General features: G+C 37.6%; 1 protein-coding gene across 2 annotated transcripts in view; it reads left to right on the forward strand.

Annotated features, from left to right (window-relative positions):
* Positions 1–18,102, forward strand: part of LOC127515159 (plectin) — a 210,868-nt gene that overhangs the window by 129,818 nt on the left and 62,948 nt on the right. The window lies entirely within an intron of this gene.

Genomic DNA, 18,102 nt, shown 5'->3' on the forward strand with positions numbered 1-18,102 from the left:
AAATACTTTTTGTGTTCTTAGAAGAAAATGTGCGAGTAAAAAGCCTTTGGTCCGGTGCGTCTGTTTTTGTCATTGATTATGAGAGTGGTGGGGTTTGTTTTAAGATGCCTGTCTTCAGTGGACTGACTTAATGCACCGGCAGAGCGGGGGAATGTGAACGAGGAGGACAGGAGCCTGTGTCTTCACTTCTCTTTCATGAAGAGGCCTCTGCGGAAGTGTCGTGCTTCCTGAGAAGGATCCTTTCCTTTTTGCATGTTTATGGCAGCGAACGAGGATGAAAGTATTTTTGAGGCACACAAACATTCATAAACAGAGAGGAGGGCTTTTAATGGGTCACAACACAGGGTTGTCAAGGGTATTTGTGGCTTCAGTAGTAGTGGATGTGACTCTGGCCTGTTGATTGACTGTGCTGTTCAGAATCATCAAAACGGGAAGTTGGCTCAAGTCATGCACTAACCAGATGCAACTGGATAGGGTTCCAGCTGCAAGTTTTCCTCACTAAAAGCAAAAATGCAAATCATAGCCAATCAGAACATATTCAGTGTTTACTATTCAGATGTGGAGAGGGATTATGGACCAATTAGATTTCACAGTGGGCGGAGCTACTTTAATTTAAAAGTAGCGATTAAAATATTCTTATAGTTTTTATTAAAGGGGACCTAATATGCACCTTTTCACAAGATGTAATATAAGTCTCTGGTGTCTCCAGAATGTGTCTGTGAAGTTTCAGCTCAAAATGCCTCACAGATCATTTATTGTAGCTTGTCAAATTTGCCCCTGTTTGGGTATGAGCAAAAACACGCCATTTTTGTGTGTGTCCCTTTAAATGAAAATGAGCTGCTGCTCCCGGCCCCCTTTCCAGAAGAGGGCGGAGCTTTAACAGCTTACACTTCTGTTGCTCAACAACAACAAAGCTGGAGAATCTCACACAGCCAAAATGAGGATTGTCAATAACGGTGTTCAGTTCATTCAAGTGTTGAATTGACCCTCGTTTGTGAAGCAGTCCGGTGTAAAATGACGGCATGGTAACAACACTCTACTACAAAAACTCTTCCTCTTCTCTAAAGCAGCCCAACATGGCCTCACCCCCTTTGTTGCGTGTTCTCGGGGGCGGGGTTTATGTAAATTTTGGGGTTTGTGATGTCACCAAGAAGCTTGTTGTAGACCCTACCAGCCTTTTGTTGTAGTCCTTAAAAAAATGATTTATGTAAAAGAAAATATCTCCCTTTGCATTGCACTTTGGGCGTTGTAACTTTGCAGATGTTGTTTATGCTCAAACAGCAACATTACACACTAACTAAAGTTAAAAAAGTGAAATCATAATCAAGGACCCCTTTAATTTTTATTTCAGTTTTAGTTATTTTAGTACATCAAGTTAAACTAAATGAAAATGAGCTATGTTGCCTTGGCATCTAGCTAAAGAAAGTTTTTAGTTTTAACTATTATAACTTGATTATGTCACATCTAGTTTTATTCCCATGATGCCTCATATTTGACCTTCTGAACAACATATATGTTTATTTGATTGTTTTCCACACTGTTTGTAAGTAGCCCATTCTATTGTGTGATTAGTTGGATTTAAGCTCATTTTGATCCATTGAGGTCTACAAAGTGTAGCCATTTGATAAGGTTTGATTATGTGTATGAGTTTTGAGCGAGATCTGGCACTGTGGTTTCTTCTGGTCTTCAGGATACAATAGATTAAAATATAACAGAGCTTAGCATTGTCACTGTGCAGCAAGGATGATGAAAGGAGAGTTGAGTAGAGGATATTTTGCAGCGGTTTTAATAAATAAAGACAATTCAAACAGGAAAATCAAATCAAAATGCAGTGTAACAGCTTTGCTTAAACAAAGACAATAATTGACAACTCAAGATAGACACACAGGGCAATATATACTAGAGCAAACAAGCAATCAAACAAGACATGGGTGAAGAACATAATCAGTAACTAAGGCCCCATTTACACTAGTGCGTTTTCGTTTTAAAACGCATAACTTTGGCTTTCGTATTCCGGTGTTTTAGACCCTCGGAAACGGAAACCCTGTTTTAGTTTGATAATGCCAGGGTTGCGTTTCAATGTAAACTGACAAAAACTGAGACTTTTGAAAACGAAATCCTTGTGAATCCTTGACATCCGCGTTCTGAAACACTATGGAAACAGTGTAGACGAGGAGTATAAACGGGGCCCTAAGGAAACTCAGGGAAACTGAACACATGCAAAACAAGGAAATACAAACTAAAAGTCCATGAATACCAAAATGTAACAATCATACACTTACACTTTTATTATAGCTGAAAGCCTGATCAAGTTAGCCAAATGCTGCTTTTTTACTGCACCACCGTGATGGACTATCATCACCAAACGTGATTGCAAAAATAATGATTGTTTTCAAACACTCCCTCTATATGCCATTGGTTTAGCCAGTGTTCCTGTGTTGGACTGCAAATGCGCAAATGTTAGGATATGATCACATTAGCAAGTATGAAGCACTTTCAAACCAAGCAGCTTTCTGTTGATCAGCCCGGCATATTCGCATGAACATCTTGAACATGAGTGAAATCTGCTCATGCAATTCTCTATCAGAATGATTTCGCCAGTGAAAATTCACTGAACAATGGTAAATGTGATCACACCTTTAAGGTTAAAGTTAAGATTAGGGGTTTGTATCTTGTAGAGAGCTGCAGGCAATTAAATATGCCATTCTTTTGGTGACATTATCATACTGGTGTTTTGTAACACAGCAGTTACAGGACGTATGTATCTGTATTGTGTAACTTCAAACTATGTGAAGTGGTTGTGTGGCACACAGAGCCCAGTTTGATGCCAATACGGGCAGGGTGCCCACGAGGAGGCAGTGTGTGGCCTGAGTCCAGCTTCACACGACAACATTTGACCTGCCAGTAATCGATAGAAAAGTCAGAGTTCTGTGTGTCTGTGTGTGTGTGTGTGAGTATATATATATATATATATATATATATATATAGTTCATGCAATTATTTTGATAGTATTTTTTTGAAAAACTAAAAATGTGTTTCTTTGCAGAGTACAGAGAATTATTTTCCCCATCCCCCTTTACTCTTTCTCATTCCTCTTCTCTGCTCTCCTCTTTGTATCCTTAAAATATTCCGCACATCTCGCTGCAGTTCCGCATGACAGACACCCCTAATATAATCTGTGTGTCTGAATTCTAATTTATACCGTCAGGATAAAATAAATAGTCTGCAGTTAATTATAGGGAGCCAGCGCCTGCCTTTGCCCGGGTGATTTATGAAGTGCGTGCAGGCATTCTCCAACGCATTTTTCTTAATTTATTTTTAATCTGTCTTTCTATTAATTCTACAGCAAACGTCTTAATGATGTGCGAGGTGTGCGTTAATGAGAGCAGGTGGAAGGAGAGGAGCTGGGGGTGGGGGTGGGGGTGGGGGTGGGGGTGGGGGTGGGGATGGGGTTCAGGGGGGTCTGGACCTACCAGGACCACTCTTAGACCCCCCTTTACTCTAACCCCCAAAAGCTTTCCCTGCCTCTCTCTCTCTCTCTCTCTCTCTCTCTCTCTCTCTCTCTCTCTCTCTCTCTCTCTTCATGTGTTTGCTTTGTTCCAGCTGCTGTGGGCTCTGAGGCTCTGTGTGTAGTGTTGTAGTATCCAAAATGCCAGTACAAAAAATGGTGGTACCATGATACATGGATTGTATCAGATGGTAATATAGTTCTTTGATATATGTCTTTGATGACCATATTTATACCAATGTATTACATAGTTGTCCAAGGTACTTTAAAGAATACAATGATGCATATCCGAATACCATGGTATTACCATAACATGGTGCAATGGTATGTGACAGGCTAATATATCAGCTGAAGCAATTGCCAAATGCTTTAAACTTTGTGCTCTGTCATACAAAAAACCTCAAATGGAAAGTTCAGCCAAAAATGAAATTTCTGTCCTCATTTACTCAACCTCATGCCATTCCAAACCTGCATGACTTTCTTTCTTCTGTGGAAAACACAAAAGCAGATATTTTGAAGATTGTTGGTAACCAAACTCAAAATATGCTCAAATTATCTTCTTTTATGCCCCACAAAAAGAAAGTAAAACAGTTTTGAAATTACATGAGTAAATGATGACAGAATTTTAATTTTTGAAATAATGTTTGAAACACAGCCCTGAAAATCGATTAACTTTAGAAAATTCATATTATTTTTCTGCTGTATATGCCTCCCGCCATCTTTAATATCGATACTTTCGGATACTTTTCATTTTAGAATATTAAAAATTCAGAGTTTCCAACTGGTAGATATGACGTGCACATAATGAAGGCCACATAACTACTGTTGTAAAGGCTACTGTTATTTGCGATTATAAAAAATAATAAACAGCTATATTAAAAGACTGCAACATTTGTCAACAATAGCCATGATTCAGCTCCTGATAGAATTAAATTAAACTTTGGGGTTATGATACTTTAGCTGGTGTAGTATCATGAATATGATTAAGATATCATGGCAACCCTATTGTACACCTTTTTTAGGCAGAAATCTTTAAGGATGTTGATGAAGACATGGCATTTTCTCTGTTTAGCGTGCTCATGTTAATCTTTTAGATGCATGCAGATGTGTCCTCTCTAAATTAAACGGGATACAAGTGTGTCGCTCTGTTCCAAAGCTTATCTTGCTACTTTTGAGTCTCCCATGCACTTTATGTACAACGTGTGGTTTCGCTGCCTATTTAGACCGTTCCACGTCAGTCACTTATGAAGTTCCATTTGAGTTAGAATGCTGCCTTAGAGGGAAGCTGCCTATGTCAGCTCACTAGGTTTGGTAACAGAGCTTACCGATAAGTTCCTCAACTCCTTTTTCTCACATCCTTACCATTTTCTCCCCATCTGCCTTCCTTTCATTTCCTCCTCCCTAACAGATCCTCGGTGAAGCAGCTAAGCATGGGCGGCTGCAGTGCAGCTCCTGCAGGAACAGAGGGATAATTTAATTTATCTTCCTTTTTGTCTCTCCAGTCTGCTCATTTTATTCACACACAGATCATTACACACCAAGACCCCATTTTCATTTCCTACTGCGTACAGACACATACACACATACACAGGGCTTTAACTAGGCTGGCAGGCCCAGGCCTGGTGCTGCTGTCGATCAATACCCGTGCTCGGATAGGAGAGATCTGCACTGCCTTAATAGGTCCTGCAGGTCCTACCATAAAACACCTCTACAGACCTGAGGACCAGAGGCTTCATAAATTTCTCTCTCTCTCTCTGTCTCTGCAAGATGGAGTGGGACTGAATGCAGCCGCATGGGGTTGGGGCTGAAACAGAGTCATGCTGGGTGGCACAAGGGCTCGTCTGAACAGGTTTGAGCGTGTAGCTTGAAAGGAAAGGATTGGGAATGTTTTTTGAAGTGGACTGTTATAAAAAGACTTGTTTTAAATATGTTTCCTTCTCTAGCATTGGATACTTGTTTTCCCACCTGCCATCTTAAGCTTAACCAGCAAGACAAGTTCCATTTTTATATCAATACTGTAACCGAATGAATTTCATGACCTTTGGTTTCGTGAGTTGTTCTCGAACGTTCATTCGTCCGACAATGTATAAAATGTACTAAAAAACTCTGAAAGTGTTCCCACAGCGGCAAGGGCTCTTTGACAGCATTTTCCCCCTTCCTCCGGGGTTTCTGCACTAGTGTGGCAAAGTTCACTTTCAGGGAAGGAGGCGGGACCCAGCGAATGTTCAGACAGACTTTAATTATAAAATAAACAAACAGAAAATGAAAGTAAAGTGGCAGCCCCTCACGGACGACTGCCACACAAACATAAACAAAACACAACGTAAAGTCCAGGCCTGGTCTTCTCTCGTCCTTCACTGTCGTCGCTCCTCCTTTTATCCTCCTGGAGCTCCTCCGTGAGTTACTCGAGGTGCACAGGTACTCATTAGAACTTGCGCCACCGGCCTCGTTCCGTTCCCACAGCTCTCAGCCCCGCCCTGCTTGCCACACATTATAAAGTATATTTAAGACTATAAAGACCTGGCTATGTGAGACTATAGTTTAAATTAATCTCTTTTCTTTGCATGACACATTGACATTACAGTATAGAAAAGCTCTTTCGGCACTACCCATTGAACATTGCGTTCGTTTCATATGTCACAAAATGGAAGAGAGGCTCTCGGGAGCGTATATAAAAGTCACATCCTTTTGATTTTTTTCTGGGAAAAATGTCTCGAGTCTTACACATAACAATTCATCTACAGGATTTCATAGAAAACCTAGGAAGTCAGGGAAGGTCTCATTTTTTAAGTTTCATTACAAGCTGTTCATACATTGGCAATTAAAAAAGCTATTAATACATGAAATTAATACATTAATACATTCTTACATATAGCCCCTTTAAATTATATGCTTTGCCTTTCAGAGTGGCTCGATTCTCAGTAAATGCGTATTAGTATTATTTTATAGTCATATTGATATATAATCACACAATTTTTGACCAAATTGTACAGCCTTGCAAACAAGCACAGCAAACTCACAATTTGTATTTGGGAAAATAGCAATTAAATACCCCCCCCCCAAATGGAGCAGCCCTAAATGTTGTCTCTTTTTTCTTCCTTAAAATTTAAAAGAATCATTAATGGGACAATTAAGGAATTTGAATTATTAAGAGTAATTGTTTAAGTCATCATGAAATCAAAATGGATAATTATTCATTTTATTGAATATATTTATTATAAATTATTTACCTGTGCACATCTTTTTTTTTTGTTTTGTTTTTTTCTTTTTTTTTGTAAATGTATGTTCCCCCGTAATCTTTATCCAACAATCTAGTCAGTTCCCGATAGACAAAATCATGTCCCGTCCTACATTTTTTTTCTTGTTCGAGAAGCTGTTTCACTCAGACATACGTCACAGTAGGGAAGACAAAACTATCGCAACTTTCGTTTCATACTGACTTGCAATTCCTATACTTTGTTGCTGGTAGTTGCCAGGACATCACGGTTGCTAAGTCGTTGCTGAGTTTTCTGTGGGATTTAAATTAGTAATAGGGGTTATTTAGTGGTTAGTTCTATTTTTCTTAGACATGAATGTTGCTCTTGGACCAACAAAAGATGTTGATCACATCCTACTCTGTGAAATTACAGTCGCTAAAATTCATGCCGTCTAAGCTGATCTTTTCAGCAGGGAAAGCTTGACTGTTGATGAGATGTTTGTAAGACGAAAAGCATTTGTAGTTGAAGAGGTTCTCCAAGTCCCAGCGTGAATCATTACAAGTGATTTTTACCTTCAAGATGCTTCGCAGTAAGAACACACAGTCGTGATTTGGCGCGTGAAACACAGTGGGCTGAAATGAGGCGCGCCACTCTCGAGCGCGTGAGATTGGATTAAGAGTTACATTGGCAGTAAAAGGAGATGGCCGCCCAGCATCTGTTCTCCCTCTTTCCTCCTGGCCCTCAGGCAGCGTACGAGCGTTATACAATGTGTGTGCGCCTGCATTAGCCAAACAGATAGCTACCAACTTTAATTGCCTCTGCATCCACTTACTCACCCCTAACGCCCTTCAACCTCATCCACCCATCCCGCTTTCCTCGCCCGCGCAAATGAAAGAGCGAGAGGCGGGGAGATGGAGGGAGAGAGAAGGCAAGCATAATTACTTATTTTAGTGGACTGCTGTAGAATGCCTCTCGCCAAATGACTCTAATTCCAAATGGTTAACAAGAGCCGAATAGAGCCGAATCCGTGTGACAGCAAATTGCTTTCCCATTTGCAGCCTTAATGGCTTTTCATACTTTGCACTTCCAATAAGCAGTAAACTCGGAAATTAATATTGCACGCTGTGTTATGATGCAAATGGGAGGGAGATAGGAGAGCCGTACCTTCATGCAGAAAGCTCTGATTAGATCTGTAATTGCTTCACTCTGATTTCTTTCCCTCTCTCGCCCTCCGTCTTTCTCGTTCGTAACTTTCCGACGTATTTATTGAGCTATTTTGAGATTTGCCATTTCACTTATGCATCAACATTGACTGCACTTTTGATTTGTGTCACGCTGTGGTTTTTGTTTTCAAATCAATGCTAATCAGCGGTAATTTGCCAGTGGCGCGGAGACGCTCGTCCTGGGGGTTTAATGTCTTTGCTGTCACCTTTAAGGTGTTTGTCACACATTCTAGTCAGAACAGGTTTTTAAAATGAAACAGAATAATAACAGGAGGCTTGTAAACGAGACACGAGCGTTTTTAAGGTGTCTTATTGAAAATGCACGCCGCTTGCACGTATACAAACGTTTCACGGTGAATAGACAATCTCACAGGTTTGAAGATGTTTGCAAAACACTCCGAGGTGACGTGTTAATAGCGGTGCTAATGAAAGCCTAAACTCTAACCGCTCGCTCTTCTGCCTGATTAGCACATGCGTCTCACATTTAGCTGTGCTTGATTAAATGTAGATTGCTCTAGATGAAATGAAATTAAATCTTGATTAAATAACATCAGGGCTGGAATGAAGCATGTAAATGTGTAGATAATGTAAATAGGAAGATTTTCCTCTCTGCTGGGTAAAAGAGACATCCGACCATCAAACTTCAAGATTTGCTAAAACAAGCATCACTACTGTTGCTCAATCTCAGGGTTGAAGATCTGAACGAACCCTTAACCCTATGTTTTATACTTTGGCAGGTAACTTGTCCAGTACTGCTGGTGCTACAGACAAGAATGATAGGGCTAGGTAAAAACATTTATCTTTTATTTTTTTACTCTTTATTTTGAGTTATTCGGTTTAGTCCATTTCACAAATGACTCTTGTGAGCTGGTTCTTTTTAGTAAATCAGAAACATGCAGCATAGACAGCTTGGACAAAATGGACATAATTGAGAGTGTGAGAATGTGAATTGGAATCAAATCAGGTAACACCAAACTATATATATATATATATATATATATATATATATTAGGGCTGTCAAGCGATTAAAAATTGTAATCTAATTAATTACACAATGTGGCAATTAATTAATCTAATTAATCGCACATCAAATTTGGCTGAGAAATTATCCCCAAAAGATCATTTAAAGTCATTATTGTGTTAAATGACAAAAGCATCAAATAGACATTACAAAAATTTGCTTTAGAAAAAAAAATATTTTATTTGATTCAACATAGAATTTATTAAACATAATCTTTTAGGCTTCAATGGCCATGAGTAAATTATGACAGAATTATCATTTTTGGGTTAATTATTACCTTTAATGGTTTTTTTATTAATATGGAAAAATGAAATAATTTTTTATGAAATTATACTCTAAATAATAAACTAAAACTGCCAGTAGGTGGTGGTAAATGTCTAAATGAGTAAGTAATTTGGCCCCATCATACACCCGGCAAAATGTGAAAAGTGTTTTTCTGCTAGTTTCAGCCCGACGCAGTTATCATTTTCACGTCCAGCACCCATGTTCAAATAGCAAATGCACTAGTGCCCATCTGTTCGCTCATGAGCGTGCTGGTCTGAAAACGAGGTGTGTTCAGGCGCATTGTTGGCGTATTGCTATTTTGAGGCAACTGAAAATGACTGCGCCATTGACCAACAAACACTTGGTTAAAGTCAATGGCGCATTATTGAGTCATTCATTCATTCGATTTGTTTAAACGGCTGATTCATTCAGGAATGAAGTAAATGGCTCTCTTTATGAATGGACCATTGAATCACTGGTTCACCTGATTGATTCACTCAAAGCGTGGATTCATTCAAGAAAACACCACTGTGTTGCTCGGAGATGCACAACAGTTCTACTCTCGCTTTATAGGTAACATTTTCGTTGGTAAAATTGAGCAAAAGCAGACACTATTGTGTCTAAAATATAACACAATATTAACTTCTTATTTATTGAACTGTTGTATAAAATCAATATCACATTTGCACTCATGATTTTCCGGGCATTATTTCGTACTGTTGTGGGGAGGATGCGTTAAATGCATTAATAATTTTAACACATTATTTTTTCCCATAACTAATTGATTAAGTTAACGTGTTAAATCGACAGCGCTAATATAGATATATAGATATATATATATATATATAATATATATATATATACATATATGCAGACAGAGTGTAAGATAATATGGTTTTACCTCCTTGCAAATGCCATCAGTTTTATCCCTTGCTTTGGGTGGAAAGTGTCTTGTGTGTTTCACAGCCCCAGATGCACACAACCATCTGACCTTTGGACAAAAATAGCAATTACATTCAGCCTGATTGGCTGACGATTGTAAGCAGTGATTGAGGTTAAGTGCCCTTTGGTCTGTCGTGTGCTGCCAGGCCGCTGTATGCAGTAAGGCTGGAGGTTCACCTGACCACTGCGCATGTAATCTGATCCCCTCACATGGTTTCCATGGCAACCCTCTCTTTCTAGTGCTTCTTGTTCCCATTTCACTTGTCACTTCGGTAATTGCCTCAGAATTTCCCTGTCTCGGAGAGTATTGGGAAAAAATGATGATGATGACAAGAATGATAAGACAATATTTATGAACTGTGCATTAGTGGACAGCAGATAGAGAGGCAAAATTCAAAGGGAAACGATGCTGGAAAACAAATGCAGATGGTTAATGGTTTTACATGGTGGTCCAAGCTGAACATTTATGGTGACTGGTGTAGATGACTGATCAGCTGAACAGAAGAGACCGCATTCAGCTAGATAAGGGGTGGCGAACCTCGGTCCTGCAGAGCCACAGTCCTGCCGAGTTTTGCTTCAACCCTAATCAAACACACCTGAACAAGCTAATCAAAGTCTGAAGGGGTACTAGGAACCTACAGGGAGTGAGATTTTATCAGGGTTGGAGCTGATCTCTGCAGGACTGTGGCACTCCAGGACCGGAGTTCACCACCCCTGAGCTAGATCAACAGCACTGCCATACTGGAAAGGTTAACATCAGGTTAAAGCAAACACAATCTAGCCTACTGTGATTACAATTAAGTCAATGATAATGTCCATAATGACTAAATTGTTCATTTTAATAATAATATTGTATCTTTTACCTTAGACCAACAAACCAGTAAGCAAATTTCAAAAACCAACTCCATCACCTTAAAGGGATAGTTCACTCAAAAATGAAAGGTATCCCATAATTTACTCACCCTTAAGCTATCCTAGGTGTGTATGACTTTCTTCTTTGGGGTTAATAAAGGCCTTCTGAAGTAAAGCGATGGGTTTTTGTAATAAAAATATCCATATTTAAAACTTTAAAATAACAATAAACTAAAATAACACGTTCCGGCAGACTTCCAACACAAGTCGAATCCATTCACTGCCATTATAAAGCTTGGAAGAGCCAGGATATATTATAATATAACTCTGATTGTGTTCGTCTGAAAGAAGATAGTCATATACATCTAGAATGGCTTGAGGGTGAGTAAATTATGGGGTAATTTTCATTTTTGGGTGAACTTTCCCTTTAAGCTTACGCTACTGTTCAAAAATGTATTTATTTATTTTATTTTATTATTATTATTTTTTGAAAGAAATTAATACTTTTATTCAGGAAAGATGCATTAAATTGAACAAAAGTCACAGTAAAGACATTAACAATGTTCAATAACAGTTTACAGTAAGATCCATTTAGATCCAACTTTAACAATGAGCAATATATTGTTACAGTATATATTAATCTTAAGTTAAACATTACATTAATCTTAGTTAACGAAACTACAACTGTTCTTTGTAAGTTCATGCTAGCCTCAGGTCCAATAACAAAGGCACGTTAGAAAATTTTCATTGTTTGTTCATGTTAACTAATGTAGATAACTAATGTTAACAAATGTTAACAAATTTGTTGTAAAGTATTATAAACCAAGATTTCTATTTCAAATAAACTGTTCTTTTGAACTTTCTATTCATCAAAGAATCCTGAAAAAAATGTATCATAGTTTCCACAAAAATATTAAGCAGCACGATTGTTTTCAACATTGATAATAATAAGAAATGTCTCTTGAGCAGCAAATCAGCATATTAGAATGATTTCTGAAGGATCATGTGACACTGAAGACTGGAGTAATGATGCTGAAAATTCAGCTTTGATCACAGGAATAAATTACATTTTAACACATATTAAAATATTAAACATTTCTTTTAAATTGTAAAAATATGTCACAATATTAGTATTATTTTTATTGTATTTATGATCAAATAAATGCAGCCTTGGTAAGCATAGGGGCTTCTTTCAAAAACGACCCAAATCTTTTGAACGGTAGTGTACGACCTGAACTGATGACGTCAAAACATTTAGTTTAGTCGGCGCCGATAGCCTCGTGGGCAGCATGCCGACATATAACGTTGTTGCGCTTTGAGCGACCCGAGTTCAAGTCCTGGCTCGTGGACCTTTCCCGATCCCATCCCCCCTCTCTCTCCCACCTTGCTTCCTGTCCACTCTATACTATCCCATCACAATAAAGGCAAAAATCGCCAAAAATAAATCTTAAAAAAAATTTCTGTTCTCCTGTCACTGTTATTGTCATCCTTCAGTGTTTTCAGGCAGACTCCCCTGATTCCCTACTACAGCCATTAGCACTAGCGCTCAGAGTCTGAGGTATGTTTTACCCTTGAAGCAGTGCTGCATAAGTCTCCAGGGATTGATAGGCCAGGCTGATGCTTCTATCCATCATTATGTGCAGAATATCAACAGCAAGAGAATAGAGCACCTTATGCTTTCTGATAACAGAGAGATTCAGCTAGAGCTACTTGTCTTTCTCCTGCTCTCCTGTAACCTTTTAAGAGAAAGTTCTCAAGAAAAACAAATGTGCTAGCCAGTGGAATATTTCATAAATTAGGACATAAAAGTAAGAAATGGCTCACACATTCGCCCCTTCTTCCTAAAACAAAAACACGAAAGTTGCGGCCACATGGAATTTATATTGTGTGCTTTCGGGGGGAATGTCAGTGGAATTAATTGATTTGCCCGTATTTGTCAGGAAAGAGCAAGTGCCTGACTCCAGCCTGTGTTATTAAAGCTAATACCTCAGCGCTTTACCGCCGTGAATCAAGCTCTGACGTGTCCTTATGATGTATGGATTTATTATTCAAAGTGTTGTGTGGGGCCAGGAGACCCACTCATCCTGGCCCCCGGAGACCACCTGTGTTTTCGAAGTAAAGAGCACTTAGAGAATGGCCCGGGGCGACTGAATGTACCGCAGTGCCTCTGGACACACGCTACTGTCCAGACCCAAGGAAACATCTGCAGACGGACCTCACAGTGAGGACTGTTTGGATGAAATCACTGTCTCCAATGTGTTTCTGTATTTCAAAAGTGTCTGATAGACCATACAAATCTGTCAAGCATTTACGTAACATTACCTTTTATGATTTTATCCAACCGTGACAATAAAGTGCACAGAATGTTTCAGAAGATGCTGACCAAAGCAAACAGCACAAATCATGTTATTCACAATTTTTTAGAAAAGATCACTTTAAATATGCAAAATTGACTAAGCTAGACTTCAAAACAGTGTTGTTATTGTTAACTAACTCCCGGTTTCACAGAACAAGGCTTAAGCTAGCCCTAAACTAAAATGCATGTTTGAGCTGTTTTAACTGAAAACAACTTGGGCTGACATACCTAAAATATGTCAGTTCCATTGTTTTGTCTTAAGATGCACACCAGTAATGTATTTTTTCTAGGGTATACGTTTATAAAAGCTACTTAAATGTCCTAATTGACATAGACTAAAGCTTAGACTAAGCCCTGTCTGTGAAACCGGGCCTAGAACTATTTGTTTTTTAAAAAAATATATATATATATAAATATTAGATTAAAAATAAATAAATAAAATAAAATAAACTGAAATAAATGTGTTGAAATAAATTAATTAATTAAAATAAATTAAAGCTAAATAGAAATATAAAAACTAATAAAAAATGAAGCAAATGAAAGCACATAAAATTACTTTAAAAACTTACATTAAAATGAAAAAAAAAAGAAAAAGCTAATTTAAAATATTCATAAATACCATAATAGTTTACATAATAGTATTATAATGCTGTTTCTTATCATTTGTATTAGTATTTTTTAATGTCTATATATTTTTTATTACATCTAATTTTGTTTATTTAGTTTTAGTTGTTTTAGTACTTCAATTTAAACTAAATATTTTATTTCAAGTAATGAAAATGTTTTTTAATGTTTTAGTTTTAGCAATAATAACCCTAGTTAATAGCGAGAATCTTTAATGTCCGTAGCACAAATGGTGGAAAATTACACAACAATTTATTACAATTTATTATACATTTATTTAAATTGTATTAACTGTTTTTTATTATTATTATTATTAACAGTTTATTATGTAAGAAATAATGTACCATCAGCTGGTCAATATCACAGAATAAACCCAGACAGAGAGATCAGGACCCCAACATGAAGCAGAGAGGCCTCATATCATCCTATTGTGGTTTATGTTGCGACAGTGAACATTTAACTGAATATTTTTATGTGAAATAAGTAAATGGACATGTAATATTGATTAAAGATAATTAGTTTAATATGTGACAAGAAAGAGACCACAGTCACAACTACAGTATGTAGGAAACTGGTGGCCATGAGCAGCAGTCAAATATACTGTATAAAACCACAGAATTCCATGATCGACGAATCAGAATTAAATATATTCCAGAGAGGCTTGTAATATTTAGCAAGAGCAATGCTACTAATAGTGATGTTTGATTTAGCAATGAAGTCATTACTAAACTAATATATATCCTGAACATGTACACGCATGAGTTGAGGCAGCGAACATTGGGTGTTTTTTGTCCAAATGAGTTTTAGTTCAAATGTCATCTTTTTTTTTTTTTTTTTTTTTTTTACAAAGAAAGTTAAACTTTCCTTGTTTGTTAAGCCAGACTTTGAAAGGGTGCTTTTTAACACCTCTCTCCAATCAAGGAATCTGGGTCAAAGAATGTCCTTTTTGACTCATTTCTTTCTCTCTCCCTCTGCTAGAGTGTGAGGAATGGTATCATTAAGGTAATGTTCTTGAGAGGACATTTAGCTGAACTGTGATGTCCGTCTGCTCCTCCAGCAGCTGCAGTCACAGCCCAATCTACAGTGACCTTTGCAGCAGAATATATCAGCAGTGAATATGCAAACGCATCCTAAACCAAATGACTCTTCACAAAGTCAAAAAAGACCTGTTTATATGCACAGCCTCTTTCTACATTCTATTCATTAACATTTTTTTTTTTTTTTCTTAGCATTTCTGCATACATTTCAGCTGGGAAAGTTGAATTTTTCAACTTTGTACTTTGTACCACACAGCAAAATGGGCTGATGGCACAATACGGCTGTGTGCATTGTCCTATTTGCCAAGTTCAAGGGTCCATAATAGTTTAATAGTTTATAAAAAAGGATTGGTGCAGACAAAAACTGGTCAAAATTTGGATTACGTTCCCATCGGCCAATGGAAAAATATTGGTACGGTAAAATGTGCTTAAAAATCAGTACACCCTTTATTAAGCCCCTTTGTCGGATTTAATGCATCCTTACAGGTGGCGGAAAAATACTGAATTTCTTCATTCAAAACAGCGCTTATTGCAACCAGCGCCATAGATGCAGAGGACTTTAGGAAGCGTTGTGTTATATAAAAAGGGGAGGTTCACGCATCAATAAGTAACAAACGAATAAGTAGCTGGATTCAAAGTCATAGACTAACTACTCTAACGGAATCCAAATTTTGAGCACTTTTTATCGTGCCAGTCTTTGTTTATGAAGCATTGATCTTACTCTGTAGGACAATGCACACTGAGCCACTGCGTCAGCAGCATTTCGCAGTGCGTTTTCTCGGCTGCCACAGAGTTAAATTCGTTAAAGCGGACATAAGGCCTTGAAATTAGAAGTACTGCTCTAATGAGAGCCAAATTTTGAGCTCTTTTTACTGTACCAGTATTTCTTAAGGACCCTTGAACTTGGCAGACAGAACAATGTGCACAGCTGTATTGTGCCATCAGCCCATTTCACAGCATGTTTTCTCGGCCACCACAGAGTTAAATTCGTTAAAGTGGACAAAAGGCCTCAAAATTAGAAGTACTGCTCTAATGAGAGACAAATTTTGAGCACTTTTTACTGTACAGACCCTTGAACTTGGCAAATAGGACAGTGCACATAGCCATATTGCACCATCAGCCCTTTTCACAGCGAAGTTTCTTTGCCACCACAGAGTTAAATTCATTAAATTGGACAAAAGGCCTCAAAATTAGAAGTACTGCTCTAATGAAAGCCAAATTTTGAGCACTTTTTATTGTATGGACCTTTGAACTTGGCAAATAGGACAATGCACACAGCCGTATTGCGCCATCAGCCCATTTCACAGCGCAGTTTCTCTGCCGCCATAAAGGATGCTTTAAAGCAGACGTAAGGCCTTGATATTAGAGGTACTGCCCAAACAAAAGCCAAATTTTAAGCAAAAAGATCCCTATTAATATCTGTTAATTTATGTGCATGCAATGTTTTCTCGTGAGCACACAAAAAGTTTCTCGTGTGCACACGCAAGTCTGTATATTTTTTATTTTTGCAAAGGTCCCTTTAGGGGCTCCGTACCCAACAGTGGACAAACATGTTTTTATTTTTTGTTTTGTTTTCATGTTTCAGAATGTTTCAGACATTCTCTCTCATTCTCTTTGTGAAATGGACTGATCATGACACTGTAGAAGAAGGCCTCATCTTAAGCCATGTAACACTAATTTTATTTTATGTTTCAGACATTCTCACTCATTCTCTTTGTGGAATAGTCTGATCATGACACTTAAGACGACCTCATCTTAATCCATGTAACCTGACCAAACATGGGCAAGTCAGTGAGTCCACCCTCAGTCCTGCTGGGAGGGTCAATAGCACAGTTCATACTTTTATTTCCACATTTCTCTCCATTTTATTGATTAATGTTTTCTTTCGGAGCGAGACGGTACTTTTATTGCTTTGGCTTTTGTGATATGTTTTTGTTTTGGCTGAGGAGTGCGGAGCGCGCTCATATATCATACACTTCTGCACAGTTTGCCTTCGCTAGCCCGTGGTGTTCGTCAGTAATTAGACCAAAGTCACAGAGGTGGCCAAGTTCAACCTCTTCATTAAGGTTCCTCTCCTCACGGCAACAGCTGTAAATGGAGAGAGAACTATCATTCAGAGGTACTGTGTGGAAATTTAAAATAAATGTACAGTGGGAACCAAAAGTCTGATACCTCACTGAAATTCTAGGATTCATAATCTAATTTCGAGCTGGAAATAAATATTATGAGATGAATTGATTTGAATTAAAAACATTCTGAAATTCATGGACATTTTTTCAAATTTTCACTAATATTCTTATGCTGATATTAGATTAATGAACCAATTTGAATTGCATTTTCATTAGTGATGTAACACTGGTTGTAGTAGGGTGTAGTAGGGTGTTTAATGGCATTCTGGTAAGGAAATGACAGTTAAAATTAATATTTTATTTAATAATGTTTGTTTATTTATTTATTTTAAAATTTTCACTACATCATAATTATGTATTCTGTGACAGAAATTAAATAATAATATATTTATTATTATTATTATTATTTTTTTTAATTTTTTTAATTTTTTATATATATATATATATATATATATATATATATATATATATATAAAATCATGGCCAACCCTTCATCTTGCTCATCTGGGCTAATGAATATATATATATATATATATATATATATCTATATATATATATATTTAGATTTTTTTAATGTGATCATACAGAAAAAAAAAAAAAAAAGAAGTAAATGTGTTAGTTTTAATCAAAGTGGCAAAAGTTAAAGAAACACTCAATACGTGTTTTGTTAAAATCACCACAGCGCATGATTAATATATTTGGCCAGAGGAATATGGTGATGTCACGTTCCTTCGTGTGTCAGATCGGCGTGTTCAACCAGGTTAAGTGCAGGTGTGTGTGAGACAGCTTCGGCACGGTGGCCGTCTCTCCCCCCTCTCAGGGACCCGGGCAGAGCTTTCCCAATAGATCTTTATTTACAGCACAGGAGTCGGAAACGGCTGGTCAATCCATTTAGCCTAAGGCCACTGATTTGTTCGTATTTACTGCAACACCCAAAGAAAAGCCGAGG

Source organism: Ctenopharyngodon idella, chromosome 7, assembly GCF_019924925.1.
Source record: "Ctenopharyngodon idella isolate HZGC_01 chromosome 7, HZGC01, whole genome shotgun sequence".
NCBI classification, from domain to species: Eukaryota; Metazoa; Chordata; class Actinopteri; order Cypriniformes; family Xenocyprididae; genus Ctenopharyngodon; species Ctenopharyngodon idella.